Raw genomic sequence first — 13,433 nt, 5'->3', positions numbered from 1 at the left:
AACCACCAGGTGCCTTAATTTCGTTATATGGTTACCATCCAGCATAGTAGATGGTTTCCTGGTGTACAGGAAACCATTTGGCTTGTCACTCAGTGTAGAGCCACCCGTAGCCAGAAGGAGGAGGAAAGAATGAAATAAAGAAAGACAGAAGAGGGAGTGTAAAGTCACCATAGGTAGAAGAAAGAATGAAGGAAAGAAGACAGAAGAGGAAGGAAGGAAGAGAGGAAAGGGTAGACACCCAAAGCAGCACTACATTGAATGAGTGGATGGTAAGTGCCCCCATCTACCACAAAACTGGGGATAGTATGATAATAATAAATATATTTTATTTTATTCTGTTCATTTCGTTTATAAAGGCTCTAACATATGTGCATGTATCAGCCTTTGCCACCTAATGGCAGGTCATCACCTTGCTTGATCTCTAGCAGCCTCCCTGTTCAGTCCTTTATCCCTGAAGTCACACTTTATAACCTCGTTCTAGATCTTTTATGGTCTGCCTCTCACATCCCTACCGTCAACATTCACACCTCTCGCCCTCTGCTCCCAGTCGTCATCCTCCATCCTTTCCACTGCTCAAGTCATCTCAGTCTACCCTATCTCATCACAGTGCAAATACTGTACATTGAAGTCCCATCCTACCTCTCAACCCCTGAAGAGTCATAATTCTAACCCCCCTCCCCCCGAGGCCTGCCATTCAAGGATGCACTACGCATCCTTCAAATCATTATCATTTCTGTACATTTGAGCCTTCAGATATCCTCTTCCTTCACTGCCCAAGTCTTACTGCCATACAGAATTACACTTCAAACAAGTGCTGCATACAACAACTGCATAGCACAGAGGGAGAGCCCTCACAGTGTCAAGAGAGGAAACAGCTTCTTGAACTTTGAGCCGTTCATCACCCTAGCTGTATTGGTAGCTTCAGTCCCACTTCCAATGTATAAAATGTCCCCAAATAACAAAACTCCTCCACACACTCCTGGGACTCTCTGGCAAGGTCAGTCCATTCCTGCCTCATAGTCTCAGCATGCTTCCACCTACACACTGCACACACGATATGAGCATTAGTTCGCAACCTATCTCTAATACCACTACATCCCCTATGCAGCCTTTTATCACAAACACTGCACAAGATGCAGTTACTTCCTACACCTTTGTGCAAACTCCACATGGCCACATTCCCTCTGCTTATACAGATCTGCCATCCCTAAATATCATCACATTTGTTTTATTTTCATTTACTCTCAGACCCTTGTATCCCATTCCATCTCTTCACATGCTGTCTTTCCTCTGCATCTGTCTCATTGTCTGCAGTCAGTACCAAGTCCTTAGCATACTGCACCTCCCCTGGTAGTCCAATATTTGTCATGTGAGAGAGCTTCAGGCATCATGATAAATAGGAAGGGGCCTAAAACTGACCCCTGATTCAAATTAGTATTCACTCTCATCTGGGCTTGAGTACCCTTGTACATTGCCATAACTACACCATCCAACCACTACTCAGTCCCACACTTTCTCATTTCCCTTTTCACCACCTCCCTGGGCACTCTGTGAGAGGACTTCTCCAAATCAACAAAAACAATGTACAACTCTTGCTCCCATTCTATATACGAGTATTTTCCCTAAAGGATTCAGACTGTACATATTGCATCAGTGGTCCCTTTGCCTGGGATAAACCCAAACTTCATCTCACCAATATTCACCTTTTATACCATCCTGGACTCTCTGTTATCATCACTGTCTGGTCCAAAAGCTTTATGCCTCTATAACATTCTCTTTTCAGGGAATCACCAGTCCCATGTTACACAGTTGCACTTGTGCTTTTCAGCCAGCCATCTGGTGCAATATTCATATAGGCCTATAATAGAACTTACCAAATCTCTGTCTAAACCCACTTATTTCCTGAGGCCTTCAACATCTCAGCAGTCAACCCAGACCTGCCCACTAACATGGCTGCATTCTGCCAGTCAACCGTCTCATGGGATCATCATCAAAAGCCAAGAACCAAACACTGGATCCACTGATGCCAAACCTCACTGTTCTAGTTCAACTGCTCATTCAGCAACCAGTTGTAATGCTCTCTCCAAACATCCTTCATATCCTCATTGTCCACCACTACCCATCCATCATCATTCTTCACACACTGCACCTCTATGATGTCATTGTTTTCCCTCAACATCTGTTTAGGCACCTCAAATACCACATTCCTCCTTTCAGCACTATTTAGGCCATCCAGTAAAAGTCTGAGAGACTCAAACTTTATCACATACCCCTTCTCTCTGACTCTGTCCTTAGCAGCCAAATATTCCTCTCTGTTACCATACCTTTTCCATTCTCAAAAGCCTTCTTGTCTCGTGAACTATAATTTCTACACCCTCATTCCACCACCTACCTTATGTCTTGGTGGGTCTTACCTATCCACACACCCTGTCATAACTGTTAAGAGATAGTTCTTGAGAGCTTTGTATTGCACATTTACACTTCCATGTACAGCTCCCTGCTGAACCACTGCTTTGCTCGACTTACTGTAGATGTAATAACTTTTTTGATAGGTTGATCCTATCTCTTTTAACCACTCCCAATTCTAACTATTCACTCCCATTTGCTGGTTCATAAATGTAGAAATGGTCTAGCTCTAGAACAGAGTGTTGCTTAGTCTAGTCGATCTCTAAACGATGATATGTGCTGTGCAGACTTGTGCTGCAGGGCCACGTGGGTGAAGCATCTAGAGGTAGATCCTTCATACTCACTGTCTATAAAGAGAATTCAGAGGAAAAGAAATGAAGACAGATCTGCGTCGTCGGAGTTGCCGCATATTAGTTTAATAATTTACTGATTCAAAATTACAGTTGATTACTTCATTAACCCCTAAAGTGCTAACAGGATCGATCGATCCTTTTTCAGGATTACGCATGATACCGAATGTGATCAATTGAGGGGCTCAATGTAAAACTGGGGAAAACATGCTCCACACTGATTGTGACGAATATCCTTTCCAGCCAATCAGAACTAAGTGCTGAATAGGTGGGAAGGAGGGAGGGGAGGAATAGGGAGGAATAGGGTGGGAGTACATAGAAAACAGTAGTTTCACTACCTGGAAGGGTAACTTTTTTCAACTTTGATGGGCTATAACTCATGAACCATGGTCTAAAATGCTCGGGTTTGTGGCATAAGGTGTGTAAATTCAAGCTCTAAACCTTGGGCATAACACTTTTTACTTCTGGAAGAGTAAAAAAATTGGCTCCATATACAGATTTTCACACCAGTACAGTCGATCGAATTGCATATCCTAGGAATTAAATTAAAATTATAAACAGTTTCATAAGATTGCTTTACTTTTATATAAAAACTACGACCAGTTTCAATGTGAATGTTTTTGGACTGCTTTGTGTTTTCTTACTGGGAAGTTCGATGTCCACTGATGCAAACTAGTGAATTTTAACATGGATTTTTACTTCCACACAGTTTAATCATTGTTTCATCCTATTTTATACATCATCATCATCATTACCATATAATCCTGTGTTGCCCCATGAGGAGCCCAGGGTTAGGCAAGTTGGTACTGATATTTAAGATGAGAGTGACCAGCTTCTCTCATCTTTGAGTGGCATTATGTGAGTAATGAACCTCAACCACTCCGTGGATATAAACCTGTACAGTTTCAATCTAATTGGAGCACCTTAATTACTCACTAAATCACTAGGTGCCATAATTTGGTTATATGGTTACCACCCAGCATAGTAAATGGTTTCCTTGTGTACAGGAAGTACAGGAAACCATTTCTTTTGTCACTCAGTGTAGAGTCACCCATAGACAGAAGGAAAAGGAAAGAAATTATATACACCTTGGTCCCAATTAGCACGTGATCAAATAGCACGATTCGCAAATAGCGCGAGCTCTCTCTTAATATCCATAATGTCTGAAATTATCAATGCTGGTGAAGCCACCACAGCAGAAGATGTGATTACCGCAGTGTCCTTTGAGGATGCATTACAAGAGGTGAGAGAAGAGGAGGTTACAGTGATGCCAGCAACACCAGAAACTCCAGGAGAGCTCTCCATGATGCAGGTCAGCCAACTCTTGGCTTCTGTAGATGCCTTAACCCTTTGGCTGCAGAGGCCATGACAACCCATGTGCTCACTTTGGAGAAATCGGACAAAAATGGTGTGTTATCAACTCGTGTTTTAACTGACTTAATTTTAATCTTAAAAGCTAACATTTTTGTCAGATAAGCTTCAGTCTTTCTACTGTTGTTTGCAGCAAACTGCATGTCCATAGGTACTCCCAGCCTGGAGAACGATTTGAGAGATTACAAGGTGTGTTTTGACCATCTGACGTGAGAAATAACCTAACGAAATGTAAGTTTCCACCAAACCACAAGATATTTTTAATACAAAACAGGATTACTGCCACGTTATCTGATTACAGTAATTACAATAACAATAATAATTCATTCTCATCTTAAATGCTGGGACCAACTGCCTAGCCCCGGGCTCCTACGCTCCTCATGGGGCAGTGTAGGATTGGATGATGGATGGATGGATGAATAATAATAATAAAAAGAAAAAAGGACACACTTCTAGCCAGTCATGTATAATTTTATTTTCATGTTCCATACTGTTTACGCTAGACTTTAGTGAAACAGTAGCGATGTGAGGAAAATCATTACAAACTTTATAAAACTTCATGAAAGGCTTTTATTACCACTTACTTTTATAAAACTTATTGATACAGTGTTATTGATGAATCATTTCATAGCGCAGCTGCACAGTTTGCAACCGCAAAAATGTTCACTAGCTAATGTGCTTAGCGTATGACTTCACCGATTATCGCAAAAATATCACTAAATCACCTGCATTTTATTACAGTAATTTACAGTAATATAAAATAACGCTTTCAGCTACTCTTGTATGATTGTAGTGTGATTTGGGTGTTTATTACTTAGTATTATTTACGAGAGAGAGAGAGAGAGAGAGGCAGCAAACTGGTTTAGACCAGCTTATTGAGGGCTTGTGTATACAGGTAACTCGCACGGAACACGAGGGTTTCGTTCCTACCGTGCCGTGTTAGGTGCGAAATCGCGTATATTTAAACTACTCCGTATTTTGCTCCCTAGACCCCCCAAATGTGTTGTTTTGCTGTTATCTGTCACTAGAAAGCACTTTAAGTGGTTAGAAGGTTTATTTAATGTTATAACTCACAAATACAGTACTCCTGAGCAAAACTTCAACACACAAATACTGTACGTAAACACAAGGAAACATTCCGACGCCGATCATAGGTAATAAATTAGGTTAACTGGTACCAGTGCTTTAACTTACAAGTACATACCAGAACAGTACATATTTAACTTAGAAATGCAGTACAGTACTGTGATATCGAATGATTTCAGTACATAATCTGTTAGGAATGGCTGGAAAAAAAAAAAAAATGTTATGAATACATTTTCACCTTTTTGATATATGTTTATGGTAGTTTCGAGTTATTTTTTACGTTATCGTTGTGCCCATGCTTGGAAAAGGGAGCGAAAGAGTTGAATTTTCAGTCCTAAATGAGAAAACTGCACGTCCTCCAAGGCTAGACTCTGCCACGGGAGAATAAAGTGGAGGGTCAGTCCGATTAGCAATAAGGAAGTTGTGTCACAACTTCCAGCTCCCACACCACGAGAATGTCTAAAAATAAAATCGTAATGCAGTTTCAGAACTAACAATAAGTCTAATTATTACGAATACAGATACAAAGCAGAAATAAATACGTTTACAGACAGGGAAAACGTATTTCTTCCGTCATAACATGTTCATCTTTCTCAATCATTTTATGTTCATCTTTATCATTTTACCTTGTTATTTTCGCAATATATATTGCTGTCTCGTAAACAGGGTGGTTGTTTGTGTTTTGCAAGGGAGGAAAAAGGTTGTATTTTCTGTCTGGGTCGAGATAATGAGTGTAACTATGTGTGGTTAGGCATGGCCACGAGCGAAAAAATCGTACATCCACTCATCACGATAGCCGGTGGTGAACTGACAGATGATACATGAGACGGTGAAGTCAAGGTCATGTCCCAGATTTTCGTTCACTTCCCGAAAGTTTTCACAGTTTTCTACAAGTTGCAAACCATTACAGCAAACCTGAGCAAATAGGTAAAGATACCAAGACAAAAATGTATTTTTCTCTTATTGTAAGTCTTTAACGAACAAACAAAAAAGGCAATATTCCGACGCCGATCATGGGTAATCATATAAATCAGGTTAACTGCTTACAAGGCTTTATTTAATGCTTTAATTGCTTACAAGTACATACCAGAACAGTAAATATTTAACTTACAAATACAGTACTGTAGAAAAGCAGTACAGTAAGAGTTTAACGAACAAACAAAAAAGGCAATATTCCGACGCTGATCATGGGTAATCATATAATTCGGGTTAACTGGTTACAAGGCATTATTTAATGATTTAACTTTATTTAAGTGCTTACAAGTACAGTACATACGAGAACAGTAAATATTTATCTTACAAATACTGTACCGTACTGTGGAAAAAACGAACAAATAAAAAAGGCAATATTCCGACGCCTATCAGGTAAACTGGTTATAAGACTTTATTTCTTGCTTTAACGTTATTTAATAGTACTTTAAGTTGCACATAAACTTACCAGAACAGTACAGTACTGTAAATATTTAACTTACAAATACTGTGCTACTGTACTCGGGAATGTCTCACTCACTGAATAATTTCCCGCCTAGATCGTCACGTAATCAAAACAAACCGCGCGCTGCGGTGACGTTCGAGGATTTGATCTTTCAAAGGCCTCTCCTGCGTTAATTTGTAGTTTTCATAATGGTTTTTTAACCTTACGTTGTCTTATATGTATCCCAGCCCTTACCGTGTATAATTGCGAGCGCGTTCCGTGAGATCGTGTTCCGTGCGAGTTACCTGTACATGTGCACGTATGTACGTATACTCTTATTAAGCACTAGGGTAATTATCAGTGTTCAAAAGTTTAACCTCTGAAGTTGAAGTCACTTATCCACCAAATGAATTTTTCCCCATAAGTTATATGTATCAGGTAGTGCAATATCAAATAGCGTGTGCTCATGCATCCACCATATAGGCACATTAATTGAGATGTAGGTGTATAATTTATTTATGATACAACTGTCTGTGACATCAGATGTAGTAGCATTTTATTTAATGGTATTTACAAGGGACTATTAACCAACAAAGTAACCGGTTCTTCGGTTTAAAAACCACGTAGAACCATAATTTTGCAGTTATTATATGTGTTAGGTGGGGACACTTACCATCCACTCACTCAATGTAGTGCTGCTCTTGGGTGTCTGCCCTTTTGTCTCCTCCATCCTTCTTTCTACCCATCCTTTTCTGTCTTTCTTTCCTTCATTCTTTCCTCATCCTTCTGCCTGTGGGTGACTTTACATTCCCTCTTCTGTCTTTCTTTCCTTCTTTCTTTCCTCTTCCTACTGCCGGTGGGTGACTCTACACTGAGTGACAAGCCAAATGGTTTCTTGTACACCAGGAAACCATTTCTTGTGCTGGGTGGTAACTGTAAAACCAAATTTTGGTGCCTGGTGGTTTAGTGGATAATTACTGCGCTGCAGTGGGATTGAGCCAGTGAAGATTTATATCCAAGGTGTGGTTGGGGTTTATTGCTCACGTAATGCCACTCAGGGATGAGTGAGGCTGGTCACTCTCATCTTAAATATCAGGACCAACCTGCCTAGCCACAGGCTCCTACGTTCCTCATGGGGCAACATAGGATTGGATGATGGATGGATGGATGGATCTGTGATTGGTCGCCTTGACCTGTGACATCACATGGGCATCACCCGCCAGGACAACAGTGTGTTTTGAGCAGCCAGTGCGACGTATAGCCTGCTTTATTTTATACATTTTATAAGATTTTAGTACATTTCACACTGTGGTATATATGGTGTTTTGTGAAGACGTCCCATGGTCATTATCTGAAACGATTTTACATGCCAAATAATAAAGATAAGTAGACTTAAGTGGATACATTTGTGTGAACAGAGGGACAAAGTTGCTTCCCACAGCTGTGTCTATAAGAGAATTTTTAGTTTGGAACAGTATGCAAAAGATCTGCAAAGCCACCTGCTAAGGACACTGCCACCAATTAAGAAAAAAAAAAAAAAAAAAGTTACTATAGCCTGGAGCAGTCCAGGATCAAAATCTGCCTTCAAAACAACAAGGAAATACATAGTGAGTGAATCATTTTTCAGTGAAATGTAGTTGACTAATGAGATTAATTATTAGTGAATTTACCCTCAGTTATGAACATTAAATGGTCACATAACATATCAATAGGATTGTCTTCTCTCTACACAAAGTATTATCACCAAGATACTACAGGGTGTTTGTGATAGGCTAAATGAATGTCTCTGAACTCAGTCATTTCAAAGCATTATCAGTCATTTCAAAGCATTATCCTTGCATCATGACTATATTTTCATTTAGCATAACACATATTATATAATTTCATGGTGATGTGGTGACAGATTCACTGTAATTTGTGTGAAGTGGTTTATTACGAAAAAATCGGTCAGTGGAACAAAATATTGCTGCCGACCTACATGTATGAAAGTAATTCTTTTCATCACTTTAAATTAATACTCACCCTTGAAATTCTGATAGAGAAAAATGAAATGTTGGTACCGGTAAGGTAGAGAGAGAGAGAGAGAGAGAGAGAGAGAGAGAGTGTACAGGTATTCCCCTGGAACTTCGGCATGGTGCAACAGGAGCGAAGTCACTTCTCTCTCACTCTCTCTCTCTCTCTCTCTCAAGTAGTATAAGATTGATATAAGGTGTTATTGGTGATGACGGTGGTGGTGGTGATTGAGAGTCACCCAGGTGATGTAGACGGAATGGAAAGTAGGAGGAGTGATATTCTGGGGGAGGATTAAGCTGCACATGAGCACACTGTCTGAGTCTCTACATTGTGGTTGGGGTTTATTTCTCACGTAATGCCACTCGGGGATGAGTGACTCTTTACTGTCAGGATGAACTTGCTTAACCCTGGGTTCCTACACTCCTCATGGGTCAGTGTAGGATTGGTTGATGAATGGTGAATTAATGATGAATGATAAATCCTGTGCTTCTGACTTATGACAATTATTTCTAAGGGGTATGCATTTATCCTAACATGCTGGACCTCGCAGTGGGGGAAAGTTTCCACAGACTAGGTCCAGGCAAAAGTTGATACTCTGTATCATGTAATATGACCCCTAGTGAGATTTCTCCACAAGTTTGGAGAACCTTGTGTTGCAGCCCTTTTTTATTTCACTCCTGTAGGATGCTAATGATCTCCAGCATCCCCATCTTCAGGAATAACTGATAACTCCAAGGGTACCAGTTTGTCAATTTACACTGACTTGTCTCTTAGGTACCACCTTTACGGTTTTAATTACTCCTTCAGAATAGTGGGGGGGGGGGGGAAAGCCGATTGAAATCAGTATCAGTATTGGAAGGGGACAGTTGTCTGATAATCAGAATCATATAGGAATCAGCTGAGTAGCGATGAAAAATATGTAAATGTTTGTTTTATCCAGTGACCCTAGACTGGAGCACTTACTTCTCCAACATTTTAGTTGTGAACTGATGCTGTAATGATGATTATTATTCAAAGATATGATCATATCCCACATTCTGCTGACAGTCTTTAATGGTAAAATCTGTTTATAGCCAGATGCCATAATCCCTTAAGGGGTAGCCATTTGTCTTTGAGTTGGTTGTTTTACGGGGAGGGGCACTAACCCTCCATCAACCCACATGTTGACATGTAGGGAACATGTATGGGTCAGATATATGGTTGCCTCTCAGCGGTGTAAATGGTTTCCTGGCTTCAGGAAACCACCTAGGCTTGTCACTAAATGTAAAGCCACTTGAAAAGGACAGAAGAGTAATAAAAAGTGACAGAAAAGATGGGAAAAATAGGAAGAGAGGAGGGCAGAGACAGAGAAAGAATGATAAAGGTGAAAAAAGAAGTAGGCGACTCTACGTCAGTTGAGTAGATGATGGTCGCCACCCCCTACCACCAAATGGTAAAATACTGAAACAAAAACTTACAAAATATTAAGGCCATAATGTTATATCACTGTGGTTAGAATGAAACTTGACACAAATACGTAGACAGCAGTCTTCAGTCAAGGAGCTGTGGTAGACTGGTAGGAACCTGAGAGTCAGGCAGTACGCACAGACACGCATACACTGGTGGTGTTCCATCAGTGGTATGACTGAGGCTTAATATCTTCCTTCGATGGTACAAGTTCTCTGAGCAGAAATTCAGTTTCTTTTCACTTTTTCATTTAATCTTTAGTAAAGTGTATATATATCATTAAACAATATACACAATTTAATTATGTTGCCATTCTTTGAGTTTAAGGAATTTAGTGCTAAATTTGGTCGTTACTTACAAATTTAATTTTTTTTTAGCTAATGGGAAAAAATTTGGTCTTTAATAATTATATAAAAATGTTAAACTGCATCAAAATACAACAGTTCCATCAGCTTTCTTATTTGGAATTTTTTAAGTAGCTATAAGATGATAACTCTACTGTACCTTTATGTTTTGAAATGTTAATAAGACACATTAATACTCATAAGGAACTTCTTTGCTACTAGGCATATAATAGGAAATATAAAGAACACGCTGCAACTTTTGTGCTTCCCCCAAAATACGCACCATTTAAAACAGTAAACACACAATTTTTAGCTTATACATTTAAGCCAAACCAGTAATTAATGATACATGAAACGCATACTGTATGTGAGCTTCTGGTCGTTACTTAAATAATAAAACACAGCATTTATACATGAAAGAACCGTACGTAAAATCTTGGCCGGCCAGTCATTAGCCATAAAATGAAACTGCATTTACACATAAAAGTACATAACATTTTGGTTGTTAGCCAACTCAGGCCAAACCAACCTAGAGTTAATGCATATTGGAAAAAATGCACCTTCATTAATCCATGAGTTTGGATTTAACTCACTAGTAGTCGAGAACTGTTCCAGCCATCATCATCCATCATCCAGTCCTACGTTGCTCCATGAGGAGCATAACAGCCCGGGGCTAGGAATTGGTCCTAGCATTTAAGATGAGAGTGACCAGCCTCAACTCATCCCTGAGTGCCATTACATGAGCAATAAACCCCAACCACCCTTTGGGTATAAACCTTCATTGGCTCAATTCAATTGGAGCACTGTAATTACCCACAAAATCACCAGGCACCAAAATTTGTTCATATGGTTACCACCCACTGTAGTATATGGTTTCCTGGTGCACGGGAAACCATTTGGCTTGTCACTCAGTGTAGAAGGAAGAGAAAAGAATGAAGGAAAGACAGAAGAGGGATATGTAAAGTCACTCGTAGGCAGAAGGATGAGGAAAGAATGAAGGAAAGAAAGACAGAAGGGGATGGAAGGAAAGAAGGATGGAATGGGCAGACACCTGAGAGCAGCACTGCTATTTTTCCCAGACTTGTACATAATCAACCTACTCTTTTCCTAAAATGTGTGTTACACACAATCATGTTCATTGCCTCCCCAAACTCAAGGATCCTTTCCCTTTCCTCATTTCTTGTACCACATGTACATCCCCTATGTACTCCTTCATATCCTTGAGCCACTTCACCTACATGATCATTTAAATCCCCCCCCCCCCCAATACTACAATCTCATCATCCCCTGTACCACCTACTACACGTATTAAGTCATCCCAAAATCTATCCATCTCTACCTCATCCAAGCCTGCCTGTGGAATATACGTTGATACAATTGCAAACACCATCCCACTAAACACAATTTTCTCTGCTGTTATCCTATCACATACTCTTATAACATTCATGACATATTCTAACCATTTCTCACTAACCAACTCACCCACACACCCATATCCACCTGTCCTACCCTGCCAAAGCAACTTACAGCAATAATCCCTCCCAGCAGTCTTTCTGCCTGATCCACCCCTATACCAGACATCTTGCACACATCCCACATCCACCCACCTCCTACTCAATGTCTCAACCACTTCCCCTGCTCTACCCCTCAAACTTACAACATTCCACGAAGCCACTCTGATCCCTCCTAAGTGATTTAATGTCCACAGGCTTGCTTTGAATTACATTCTTTAGCTTGGTCATAATCAGTAAATTATGAAGGGGAGAGACATGCCATAGGTCCCACCCACTGCACAGTCCCAGGCCCAGTCAGTGGATCTGGGACCCGTAGCCCACCAGCCTTGACCAGTGGCTGTGGTAGTCGCCTTGGGGCACCCTGCCAGGACAGCTACAGGGACACCCTCCAATTGTGCCTTGGCACTGTAACTGCTGACATTATACACCCGTTTATAGAGAAGCCTCCTGGGGTGGTACTCCCAGGTTCGGGCCCCTCTCTATTGGCTGGAAGCGGCAGCCTGGGAACTGCAATGCCCTGTACCCTCTAGTACAGGTCTGAGCCCCATCTCACCCCGGCCCCACAATCCATGCTTGCGGAGCCCTCATCATGCCTCCCCTCAAAAGGTCCACCACTAGGTAGTGGGGGCAAAGTTTTCTGTCCGCATCCCCTTGCTGGCATCAACCCCTGTGATGTAGTGGGGTGGGGTACGTTGTGTGATATGTAAAGCGCATGTGATGTAGTGTATGAGATAATTACAGGAAGTGTTTGGGAGAGTGTGCTGGTCTACACTCCATATTAGTGTCACACTGAAAAGGCCAACAAAGGGGGATGGGTAGGTAGCTTGTGAAACAGGAGCTCCAGCTCTCCCTATCACCAGCATTCCCATTCGCCTTGGGAGTACCACTATGTCAGTGGTGCTGAAATGGTGTGAAATAACTAGATATGTCTGTATTGAGGTTTTTCAATACATGATATGTGAGATTTGACTAAAAAATATATATATATATATTATGAATTTATTTTGTATTTTTCTGTGTTTATTGTGTTTATGGTAGTATCAACTTATTGTTGTAGTCTGGGTGGTGGAGTTTGTCGGAAAAGGGAGGCGAAAGTTTCTGTTTTCAGACCTAAACAAGATAAACGTCATCCCTTGAGCATACAAGCTGGAGAGTGAGGGTTGAAATGAAAGATGATCTGCCATTCGCACTATGCACGATCTGATTAGCGGGAAGGGAAAGGAGGCCTTTCCATCCATGAAAACATCACGTGAACACGGAAAACTTTCCTGTTATGCTTGTGAAGGGCGAAGAAATTGTAAAATGATCCAAAACAGTACAACAAACCTTAGCAAATAGGTAAAGATACCAAACAAAAATGTATTTTTCTATTATTATCATGTCTTTTTTGTTTATGCCTGTATTTATTTATAATCATAAACAGAGTGGTTACATGTGTTTTGCAAGGGAGGGGGAAGATTATATTTTCTGTCAGGGTTGAGATAATGGT

General features: G+C 40.6%; 1 protein-coding gene across 1 annotated transcript in view; it reads left to right on the top strand.

Moving 5' to 3' along the window:
* Positions 1-13,433, top strand: part of nonC (serine/threonine-protein kinase Smg1) — a 1,312,439-nt gene that overhangs the window by 995,501 nt on the left and 303,505 nt on the right. The gene's annotated exons all lie outside the window — the stretch shown is intronic.

Source organism: Coenobita brevimanus, chromosome 100 (assembly GCF_032717465.1).
Source record: "Coenobita brevimanus isolate Jiangsu-jjx chromosome 100, ASM3271746v2, whole genome shotgun sequence".
NCBI classification, from domain to species: Eukaryota; Metazoa; Arthropoda; class Malacostraca; order Decapoda; family Coenobitidae; genus Coenobita; species Coenobita brevimanus.
The sequence above is the reverse complement of the archived record's forward strand: the minus strand, read 5'-3'. Positions and strand labels throughout refer to the sequence as shown.